The 12,571-nt window shown below is 46.3% G+C and overlaps 1 protein-coding gene across 7 annotated transcripts in view; it reads right to left on the reverse strand.

Annotated features, from left to right (window-relative positions):
* The window catches only part of PLEKHA7 (pleckstrin homology domain containing A7), a 353,339-nt gene that overhangs the window by 105,544 nt on the left and 235,224 nt on the right, over nucleotides 1-12,571 (reverse strand). The window lies entirely within an intron of this gene.

The raw sequence follows: 12,571 nt of genomic DNA on the forward strand, positions 1-12,571 counted from the left end.
ACAGGATAAGAAGTGACTACAGTGCTGTGCCTGGGGAGGGGGAAGACTGCAGAGTGGGTCTTATGAGTGCCCTGGGGGAGGGATACTGCAGAGTGGGTACTATGAGTGCCCTGGGGAAGAAATGCTGCAGAGTGGGTATTGCGAGTGCCCTGGAGGTAAGATACTGCAGAGTACGAACTGTGATTGCCCTGGGGGAAAGATACTGCAGAGAGGGTACTATTAGTGCCCTGGGGGAGAAATACTGCAGAGTGGGTACTATGAGTGCCCTGGGGGAGAAATACTGCAGAGTGGGTACTATGAGTGCCCTGGGGGAGAAATACTGCAGAGTAGGAACTGTGAGTGCCCTGGGGGAGAGATACTGCAGAGAGGGTTTTGTGAGTGCCCTGAAGGTGAGATACTGCAGAGTAGGAACTGTAAAAGCCCTTATGGAGATATACTGCAGAGTAGGAACTGTGAGTGTCCTGGGGGAGAGATACTGCAGAGTGGGTACTGTGAGTGCCCTGGGGATGAGATACTGCAGAGTAGGAACTGTGAGAGCCCTGGGTGAGATACTGCAGAGAGGGAATTGTGAGTGCCTTGGAGAAGAGATACTGCAGAGTGGGCCTTGTAAGTGCCCTGGGTGAGAGATATTGCTGAGTGGGTACTGTGAGTGCCCTGGGAGAGAGATACTGCAGAGTGGGTACTGTGAGTGCCCTGGGAGTGAGATACTGCAGAGTAGGAACTGTGAGTGCCCTGGGGGAGAAATGCTGCAGCGTAGGAACTGTGAGTGCCCTGGGAGAGATATACTGCAGAGTGGGCCTTGTGAGTGCCCTGGGAGAGAGATACTGCAGAGTGGGTACTGTGAGTGCCCTGGGGGAGAGATACTGCAGAGTTGGAACTATGCAGTGCCTGGAAGAGATATGCTGCAAAGAGAATATGGTGCCGTACCTGGGGGGGGGGGGGGGGGGGACGACGACGGGGGGGGGGGACGGTGCAGGGTGGGTACTGTTCTATGGCTGAGGGGGGAGACTGCAGAGAGAGTACTGTGCAGTACCCTGGGGGAGAGAGACTGCAGAGAGAGTACTGTGCTGTAGCCTAGGGGAGAGGGACTGCAGAGAGAGTACTGTGCTGTAGCCTGGGGGAGAGAGACTGCAGAGAGTACTGTGCTGTAGCCTGTGGGAGAGAGACTGCAGAGAGTACTGTGCTGTAGCCTGTGGGAGAGATACTGCAGAGAGTACTGTGCTGTAGCCTGTGGGAGAGAGACTGCAGAGAGAGTACTGTGCTGTAGCCTGTGGGAGAGAGACTGCAGAGAGAGTACTGTGCTGTAGCCTGGTGGAGAGAGACTGCAGAGAGTGTATTGTGCTGTAGCCTGGGGGAGAGAGACTGCAGAGAGAGTACTGTGCTGTAGCCTAGGGGAGAGGGACTGCAGAGAGAGTACTGTGCTGTAGCCTAGGGGAGAGGGACTGCAGAGAGAGTACTGTGCTGTACCCTGGGGGAGAGAGACTGCAGAGAGTACTGTGCTGTACCCTGGGGGGGGGGGGGGGGAGGCTGCAGAGTACTGTGCTGTACCCTGGAGAGAGAGACTGCATAGAGAGTACTGTGCTGTACCCTGGGGAAACGAGACTCCAGAGAGGACACTGTATGTACCCAGGATGACTGCAGAGAGGGCACCAAACTACATGTGAGGGGAGAGGCAGAAGAGAGGGCATCATGCAGTTCCTGGTGAAGAGAGGCTGCAGAAAAGGCACTGTGTGCTACCTGAAAGAAGAGAGGGAGCCATGCAGTGTTTAGAGGAGTAGACAGGGAAAGAGCAACAATAACTGCAGCTCTATGCCGTGCCTATTGCTCTTTCTAAGCAGAGAAAATATAGTGACTGCAGTAAGGAAACAGTTCTGTGAGAAGCAGATTTATCAAAACTAATACAAAATAAAAGTTGGAGCAAAAAAAGTGAAGCGGTTGCTGTTAGCAATCCTTGTCTGTGGTCCGGGAATCTGCCTAACTCTTGCTTTAGTTTTGCTTGCATTTTTCTTGCAATAATGTGTTTGATGAGTCTACCCCAGTGACTGCACCACTATTTCTTTCCATAACCTTGAATTCCAAGACTGCATCAGGGCAGCCTTCCAAGCAGTACAAAAGCCTCTGATATCATACAGGACATGTGTGCGCTCAGCACGCCATGCCGGCACTACAGCAGTCAATGCGAAGAAGCCAATCCCAGCAATGCGAGTAGCACACAGCACTCAGACAGATCTCACCAGGAAGGCAAGAGCCGGGGACACAGCTCACATCACTGCTGGTTATCTGAATTAGCTACCAGGACCTGTGTTTTGCAAATTCCAACTACTGCCTCCTTTGTTACCCATACATTACTCGATTTTTGGCATCGATATACAGCAGATTTGCTCATATTGATCAAATCTGGAAGAGATTGATGCCGCAACTTGGCCACTTGATCCCTTAGATCGCATTCCTGCTAAATTGATTGAAATGATCAGGCATGCTGAAGCATCTTGGTCGAAAAGGCTTGATCGGGTGCACAGCGGTGACTGCATTTAATTTCCCAACTATTGACAACCCTAGGCCAGTCTCCGCCCAAGTGTATGACCCCCCAACCATCGTTGACTGTTGCATGCTCACCTGTCACACTGGAGTGACTCTCTGTGTCTTTTTGAATTGCCACCATGAGACATGCATTCAAAATCGCAGCGGCCAAATTTCGGCACAGGATGAAGCCAAAAGATGGCTCATCCTGTGGAAAGTACGGGGTGGTGTTAATGCTATTCCCCCTCCGAGTTGTCGCAACTCAGGGAGGGACACGTAATTCAGGTACCAGCTATTGCCGGCGGCTAAATTACTTTTTTTTTTGTAATTTGAGCCCCAGCAACACCGCTATAGCCCTAATTCTCATTACCCGCTATGGCGACGCTCACATCTTTGGTGCAGTTCTGCATCAGTAGCAGACTGTTCTAGCGGCTGGTAGGTGAAAGCGCTAGGATGATTTTCAGTAAGTTTCATGCTAGAATCTATTGGAAATCTGTTTGCAGTGTGTGGGCAGGTAATGAGAGAGGGGTCGATCTAATGGTTATCTGGTAGTAGATCGACAGGTGTATGACTACCATAAAGTCTAGTACACACGGTACAATTTTCCATCAGATCACCGAATGATATTGTTTCCCATCATTAATGCGATCTATTTTGCGTTGATAACTACCCAAAAATTGACTGAGTTATCGATTAGAATCTGATCGGACCAGTCGGAAATTATCTGATCGATCTGTCGACAGAAAATTGTACCGTGTGAAACCAGCTTAAGGCTAATCAGAATGCCACCATTTTCTGTCCATCAACACAAGATACGGTAGCTGACGTTTGGAGTCAAAAACCGTAATGAAAGCATGAAACTACATTGATTTAATTCTTCAGTAAATTTGTGATATTTAAAACAAAAATAAATATACCAAAAAAGGAAACAAATAAAACTTAATGAAAAGCAGGAAGTGGACGGTATGATAAGCCCAGCCATGCAGCGAGTGCAGCGCATGACCTGCGATGCTCTGTGTACAGCTGGGCGATGGATTAACACCCTGCGACAGTCACAATAGCTGGAGGGCGCCGCAGAGATAATGATGTTATTAGTCAGGATTACAGCCGTCATCGAGTCAGTGTCGCTGCAGACATGATAATAGGTCGCAGCTTCACAGCTGGAAGAGGTGACGGCACGGGTGCCCTGCGTCCAATTCCTCATAGGAACAGAATGGCAGATATGGGGATAGAAAGATCTGTAACCAGAGCCAGCCATTAGCAGCTGTAACAACTATATGGATCCAATAACAGCAAAGGAGGAAGGAGGGGACCTTATCCTCTGCACAGATATCAGACCCATTCATCCCTTTAAATACAGACACTTATGAATTATACATGTCTTGTGGCTAGTTAGATGCAGTTTGGGCACTGATTATATGTGAGAAGCCCCAGAGCCTGTATAACTTAGATGTGTCAGTATTTAAAGGGATGAGTTGGCAACCCTGATCAGAACATGACTGAGGTTGCCAATATGAATCTACCCGGAGGGGGCTACTGCTCTACAGCCAATGGGGTCCAAGGTTGGAATCCCAGACAGGACACTAATGGTGTCCTTAAACCACTCGATTTTCAGCATCCGTATCTGGCCAATTCGATCATAACATTTGAATTAGACAGAGAATGATGTTGCAACATGGCCATCCGTTCAATCACCGTGAATCATTCAAAACGATCAATCCAGTAAGCTGGGAAAATTTATGTTCAACTTAAATTTCCAGACCACTGACAGGTCTCCCCCCGAGTGTATGTGCACCCCCCGTGGTGAGTGTTGCAGGTTCACCTTTCACGTAAGGCACCTTCTCCGGTGCCCGGCATCTTTTGTGACAGGTCATCCTGAGTGCCTGTTCCACGTGACACCAATGCGTGTGCCGACTCACTATGGAGGGGGCAGGGAGTCACAAGTGTGGCAGGTTACCCTGCAACACTCACTGTGTTGGGGGGTGGGGGGGGGGAGGGGGGATGGGTTGGCGGAAGGCAGAGGCAGCAGCACTAGCGGCCGGATTCACACTACACTGTGTCTTGACATCAGCGGTGCCGCACCACCAAAAACAGGCCTTCAGGTAATACTGCGTTACTATGCAGTATTCCCTGTCTGGCATTCGTCCAAGCAGGAAATGATGCACGCTTGCGATCACTTCCTGTTTTGGGTATACGGAAGTGCATGAAGGCGTATTTTAACAAACACGGTTCCGCGCATGCGCGTTACACTGCTGCCACTAACTTTTAAAAACAAAACCTGCGTCGCCATAGACTTACATGACTTCCGGTCTGACGCAGATCGCCGCACGGTATCGTAGGTATGTGCTTGCGTTAGATAGGGAACATCCGTCGCATTGTACCCAATGTGGGGAGTGTGATTTTCAATAGATTTCATGCTGAAATCTGTCTGCAGTGTATGGGCAGTAATTCATCGAATCTGAGATGCATTTTCCTAATGGTTAATCTTGTGGTCATTGTCTGATGTATGGCCACCTTAACAGCGCAGAGTTTGTAAGCTCCTCAATTTCACAAGGGTTTCCTCCCATATCATAAAACCACACCAGCAGTTAACCCTTGTCATCCCATATCATCTCTAGACTGTAGTAGGGAGTAGAGCTAAGCATTTGTTTTCCCATCCCTGGGAACTGTACACAGAAGGGACTACACTGTAACTCCATGCAGGTATAATCAGATTTGGAAGGTACTGATAAATTACCTGACTGCTTGATTAATTAACCAAGAGATCGGTTAATTAATCATTAAGCCTCAAACATTCTCTACACGGTCTTTAGGCTGAGACGGTCATTAAACACCAGACCGCTAAAAGGCATCTGAGCCCATTGTACTTTCACTTTCCCTGCGCTGCAAACGCTATTTTTCATGCGTCGCCTATTGTCCCTACTCCCCTTTACAATGAACAGTAGACATTGCTAGGGTATAGCCAATCAGAGTGTCTGTACAGTGCTCATGCCCCTAAAGCCTAATACACACTTTCAAATATGATTAGCCAATCACTGACCAATTTTACCACCTTCATGTAGTATGAGGCAATTACCTACAAAATCTGGATAGTGTAATGGTTAAGGGCTCTGCCTCTGACGTAGGAGACCAGGGTTCAAATTTCAGCTCTTCCTATTTAGTAAGCCAGCACCTATTCAGTAAGGATAAAGAAAGGGGAAACCAAGAGCCCGATATAGTGTAGCATGTATAATCAAAGGTAAATGAAAGTAAGTAGATAGTAATACTCACAAACCAGGGTCACTGTATAGGCAACAACTGTAAATGCAGGTGGGGAGCTTAAGACCTGTCCCCACTCAGGATTAAAGAGAACCCGAGGTGGGTTTGAAGAATATTATCTGCATACAGAGGCTGGATCTGCCTATACAGCCCAGCCTCTGTTGCTATCCCAAATCCCCCTAAGGTCCCCCTGCACTCTGCAATCCCTCCATAAATCACAGCCACGCTGCTGACAAACAGCTTGTCAGAGCTGGCTGTGTTTATCTCTATAGTGTCAGTCTGCTGCTCTCCCCGCCTCCTGCAGAACTCAAGTCCCCGCCTGCACCCCTTCCCTCCCTGCTGATTGGAGGGAAGGGACGGGGCAGGGACCGGAGCTATGCAGGAGGCGGGGGAGCAGCTGAGACTGACACTACAGATGTAAACACAGCCTTACAGCACGGCTGTGATTTATGAGGGATTGCAGAGTGCAGGGGGATCTTAGTGGAGTTTGGGATAGCAACAGAGGCTGGGCTGTATAGGCAGATCCAGCCTCTGTATGCAGATAACATTCTTTAAACACACCTCGGGTTCTCTTTAAGATGTCGCTCTCTGTAGATCGGAAGATATAGGGTATAGCACCCCTCCACCCGGGGTGGAATTGTAATGCAGGTGCAGTCAAGAATTCACCAATCAGAGACAAAGCAGCTACAAGTCCTTCAACCCCACAAACTTCCTAAGCACATGGTAAGTCACACCCAGGTTAGTTAGGAGGGAAGAGAAGCGCTAAAATAAAAAAAACAACAACTTTGTACCAAGTGCACGATTACCAAATAGGTTTGTAAAAGAGAACTATATTTTTTCATTTTAACATTTGCTATAGTGGCCCTTATTAAATTCACTTTTTCCCCTAGGTGATATTTTCACACAAAATTTATTTAATCATAATTTTGACAGTATGTTTTCACCTATTTTTGGTTTCAGTTGCAAAGTGTGAAAACTTGTTTTAAAAAGACGACAAAAAAGTATCTACTAGGAGAAAACTTGGAGTAATAGTAAATTAAATAAGGGCCATTATCTTTATACTAGTTTTGATAAAAAATATTGGACTTGCAAATATTCACATTGTGTTTACATTTCACACAATTCGTTATTGAAATGGGTTTGAAATAATCCCAGGAGGCTTCCGGCAGACTGTTTACAGTATAAATCACAGGAGGTTAAGCCAAGGCTACAGAATGGCATTTAGGACTGGTTGGGTATTTTGTCTTCAGTCACAGCCATGATAAACGATGTGCAGGAAAAGCTAGGAGAACAGAGGAAAGGACAGATGATCTACGACGAATGTGAGGACTTTGCTGTTGGTAGTAAACTGTATATCATTGTGATCTATAAGATATGTCTGATATATTAGTGGAAAGGCCCTAGAGGCGAGTCTGAAGACCGTTTTATCGCATCAGTGTGTGGAAATTTATGTACGAGACACTCAGGCTTGTGAGCCAAGCGATGTTCTGTTATAGACTGAGCACAAACTATTCTACTTCACTATCTACAGACTATCTGTACCAATAATCAACAAATTATATCTCTACACAGGTGATCTACACTCAAACAGAAAGTGGGCTACATAGGGGAATCTGTTCCAGCACAGGAGGCCTGGGAAGGCTATGAAGAAGGTTCTGGTCAGCCAGGGAGCAGAAGACCTGGGAATTGGGCCATGTATAGTGTAATAAACGGATTATTGGTAAAGGGATCTGGTCAGTCATGGTAGAGTAGACCCAGGAATTGCTGAGTAGAAGGATATGGTCCGTCATACCAGATGAGACCCTGGACCTCAGCTATGTAGAAGGAGCTGGTCAGTCAAGTAAACGGAGACCCATGAATCATGCTATGTAGAGGGATTTGGACAGCCAGGGAGAATGTTGCCCAGGAATTGTGCTTTCAAGAGGAATCTGGTCAGCCAGGGTAGATGAGGCCAAGGAACTATGTTGCATTATTATATGGACAGCCTGGGAGGAAGGGACCCTGGTACTTTGCTCTGTAGAAATATCTGGACAGCCAGGGAGGTGGGGAACCAAATACTGTACTATGCAGAAGGACCTGGACAGCCAGGGAGGTGGGGACCCAGGGACTATGCTATGTAGAAGGACCTGGAAAGCCAGGAAGGTGGGGAACCAGATACAGTACTATGCAGAAGGACCTGGACAGCCAGGGCGATGGGGACCCAGGGACTATGCTATGTAGAAGGACCTGGGCAGCCAGGGAGATGGGGACTGTGCCCTGTAGAGGAATCTGATCAGCCAGGACAGAGCAGACCTGTGAATCGGGCTACGCACAGTCACAGCAGAGAAGACCTGAGAACTGTTCTCTGTAGAGCGGCAAGTTACTCTACTGCACAGATGGGTTTTTTTGCCTGCAGATGCTGTGAAGAGAAGCAAATTCTGGATGCCCCCGGCTAGTTCTATAGAGGTTATCTGAATTCATACAACTTGTCAGTATTTCCCCCCCCAGGTATTAAATCATCAACCTTCTCAATCAGATTAGTCCAATTAATTCTGTTATACTAAGAGTTTAAAACAATGCCCCAAAATTAGGAATTCCGGCTCCTCTGTAGTTGTTACACCCATATCACACGCACATATCAACAAGACTTCCTTCCAGTGGTGGCCCCCTAAAATTCTTCAAGCACCCAATTAGTACCCCCCAGCGTGAACTGACTTTTCGGCGTCTAATAGACTCCGTGTCAGTTGACCGGCAGCAGCAGCCCGCAGCTCCGGCAGCGGCAGAGCAGGGCTACGGTAAAATGGCGTCCGAGGCCCTGCTCTGGAGACCTCGAGTCTGCAGTGCAGGGCTTCGGGTGCCATTTTCCTGTAGCCCTGCTCAGCGCGGGAGTTTCAGTTGCTGGCTGCAGAGGATCGTGGGAGCTGCGCGCCGGATGGAGGCCGGGACAGGAGGTCTGCTGCAGGAGAGTAATTTTTTTTTTTTTTTATTACAGCCAGCCAGGTGTATGTTCTGGTCAAGTCTGCCACATGATTGCACGTATTTCTAGTCAAATCTGCTGACATGATTGCACGTATTTCTAGTCAAATCTGCTGACATGTTTGCATGTATTTCTGGTCAAATCTGCTGACATGATTGCACGTATTTCTGGTCAAATCTGCTGACATGATTGCACGTATTTCTGGTCAAATCTGCTGACATGATTGCACGTATTTCTGGTCAAATCTGCTGACATGATTGCACGTATTTCTGGTCAAATCTGCTGACATGATTGCACGTATTTTCTAGTCAAATCTGCCAACATGATTGCATGTATTTTCGGGTCAAATCTGCCAACATGATTGAACATGTTTTCTGGTCAAATCTGCTGACATGTTTGCATGTATTTCTGGTCAAATCTGCTGACATGAATGCACATATTTTCTAGTCAAATCTGCTGACACGATTGCACGCATTTCTAGTCAAATCTGCTGACATGATTGCACGTATTTCTAGTCAAATCTGCTGACATGATTGCACTTATTTCTAGTCGTCATATCTGCTGACATGATTGCACTTATTTCTAGTCGTCATATCTGCTGACATGATTGCATGTATTTCTAGTCAAATCTGCTGACATGATTGCACTTATTTCTAGTCGTCAAATCTGCTGACATGATTTCATGTATTTCTAGTCAAATCTGCTGACATGATTGCACGTATTTCTAGCCAAATCTGCTGACATGTTTGCATGTATTTCTGGTCAAATCTGCTGACATGATTGCACTTATTTTCTGGTCAAATCTGCCGACATGATTGAACGTGTTTTTTAGTCAAATCTGTCGACATGATTGAACGTATTTTCTGGACAAATCTGCTCACATTAAGTGTATTTTCTTGAGAAAATCTACACAATTATGTGAATTTTCTGGGGAAAGGGTCACCAAAACTTGGGCCCACTGTCTTTGCGTTGCACTTTTAAAGGGAACCGAGGTGAGAATAATATTGAGGCTGCCATATTTATCTCCTTTTAAGCAATATCAGTTGCCTGGCTGCCGTGCTGATCCTCTGCCTCTAATTCTTTCAACCATAGACCCTGAACAAGCATGCAGCAGGTCAGGGGTTTCTGACAATATTGTCAGAACTGACAAGATTAGCTGCATGCTTATTTTTGGTGTAATTCAGTTCACTACTGCAGCCAAATAGATCAGCAGGGCTGGCAAGCAACTAGCATTGTTTAAAAGGAAATAAATATGGCAGCCTCCATATCACTCGCACCTCGGGTTCACTTTAAATTAAAGAAAATAAAAGAAAGTAGGCAGGCACTCGGTGTTACACGTGGGTGCTGATGAGTATGTCAGCAGCTGTGATGTTTCCCCTCAGCAAATGCTGCGTGCTCTAGACCGTTGTGGACCAATGTTTACAAAGTACATCAAAGAGGAAAAAGTTGGTCTGGCACTGTAGCTTTAATAAATGCAGCAAGAGTACAAATGTGGAGATGGATGGTGAAAACATCTAAATGATACATTGACATCAACCAAGTACTTATCGTGCTGCTGCTGCTGCTGGGGTGAGGGAGACGCTGTGGGCGCCAGTGGGTGCACGGCCTTACGACCGTTTCGCTGTGGTGTGAGCCTTGCTTCGTCGGAGGCCTGTGTGCACAGGCGAACCCCAGAAATTGGTCCAGCACTTGCATATCACCCCCCCCCCACCCCCAAAAATTTTTTTGGGAGGAGCCACCACTGCTTCTTTTACTACTGTGAAACCAGCCGGCCGGCCTTGTGTGTGTCCATTGGAAGTCAGTGTGCCCAAAGTATATTTTCTGTACTAGCCGCTCGTCTTTGGAAGTATTCGGAGACCAGAGTACTTCCAAAGCCTTCCGAGAAGACACAAAGATGCAGCCACTGGACATTTGAACTTGGGGGCCTGATGAGGGAACAAGGAGACAGAGGACTGGGAAGGCTTTGTATAATCCAGAGTGTCCCTACTCCCAAGGGGGGGGGGGGGGGGGTCTGTGTGGCTAATATTGTGATGAAACGCCTCCCACAATGTGATGACCATGGTCCTGACAGTTTGCTGTCTGTGAACCTCGTAATGTGGGTGGGAAATAACATCTTTTTCCACCTGCCCAGCAACCAGTATATCCCTCTGTGCATACGTTTATCTATTAAAAAAAACAAAAACCTGTTAGCCTATCGTATTGTTAGTGGGTGTGGGTATAGATACTGGCAACTGGTGCTGTCTAGTTGTTGTTTTTTACTTGTCTTCCAGCAGTAAAGATGATGACGTGCAGGCTCATTGTGGATCGAACAACATGAACGAATTCCATGGCGAATAACAATCACTTCTATTTTTAACTTCTCCCTGTACAATGTTTTGATTTATATTTCCTATTATACTATTTTTGGGAAAAGTTCCTCTTTAAGGATAGACTGATTCAATCTTCTTACAGGCCAAGGTATTCTCAAAATTCTTCTCCTTCGCCACAATTGGAAGACATTGATTCTTCGGCGCTCAGCCTTCCTTACCGTCCGACTCGCATAACCATACATCACAGTATAAAGCGATTAACCTCCATTACTATTACTGGAGCAAGCAGACCTCTCCAGCTCAGCATTCCAGTTCTAAAGAGGACTGCAATGAAACAATTCAGTTATTTACAGCGCCGCTATTATGTACTATCGACCTGTTTGTGCCATTTCTATAGAAAATATGGAACTTGTGCAATATAATTACCTGGCTCCATTGATTTTATATTTTATGGAGGAAAGTGAGCTCTCAGCTCGGAAATAATACAAGACGCATTTAAAAAGGACAAAGTTGGAAAATAAAAGCATACAAATGAGGCCAGTTATTCTGAGTTGGTCTGATTTAAAATGACTCTGAAGATGACTTGGAAAGTATGAACTGAGCACTTGATAAAGAACAGGATTAAAGAGACTCTGTAACAATGTTCATCCATATTTCTTCTATCCTATATGTTCCTATAGCTGTTCTAATGTGCTCTGTCTAACTGCAGCCTTTCCTAGTTGCACAGTGGCTGTATTATCTCTGTTATATGATCTAATCTTCTCTCCTCTGTCGGGCTGAGGCAGTCAGGTTGGAATGTGCTGTGCTGCTTGTGATTGGATAGAAGCTATACACACCCTCTCCCGGCCACCTGCACACTCTTTATGACTCACACACTGAGCTACTCTCAGCCTATCACTTGTTATGTCTTTTGCTTGTAAACACTGCATAAAAATGGCAATTACAAGCCAGGATAGCATCAGGGAGTGGCAGAAACAGCACAGAGGGGCCCAGGAGAACATAATGAATAAAATGGTATGCTTTTTATTGTAAGAATTTTAGAATACAGATTATTTTTAAAGAGTATCTGCAGTGTATTTTGCATGACATAACATTCAGCACTTCCTGAGTCCTGAGCAGAGATGGTGTGGACCACCTGAGTGTCTCTGTTGGTCAGTCAAGTCAGTAATATAGCTATTGAGAAGCAAAGGTTGCATATCTATGCCAGGGACCCCGAGACAAAATGGCCTTCATTGGGTCCTCCTTTAAAGGGGAACTGAAGAGAGAGGTATATGGAGGCTGTCATGTTTATTTCCTTTTAATCAATACCAGTTGCCTGGCAGCCCTGCTGGTCTATTTCTCTGCAGTAGTATCTGATTAAAACCAGAAACAAGCATGCAGCTAGTCTTGTCAGATCAGACTTATAAGTCTGAACCACTGAAACACCTGGTCTGCTGCATGCTTGTTCAGGGGCTATGGCTAATAGTATTAGAGGCAGAGGATCAGCAGGGCTGCCAGGCAACTGGTATTGTCTAAAAGGAAATAAACA

The sequence above is a fragment of the Hyperolius riggenbachi genome, chromosome 11 (assembly GCF_040937935.1).
Source record: "Hyperolius riggenbachi isolate aHypRig1 chromosome 11, aHypRig1.pri, whole genome shotgun sequence".
NCBI classification, from domain to species: domain Eukaryota; kingdom Metazoa; phylum Chordata; class Amphibia; order Anura; family Hyperoliidae; genus Hyperolius; species Hyperolius riggenbachi.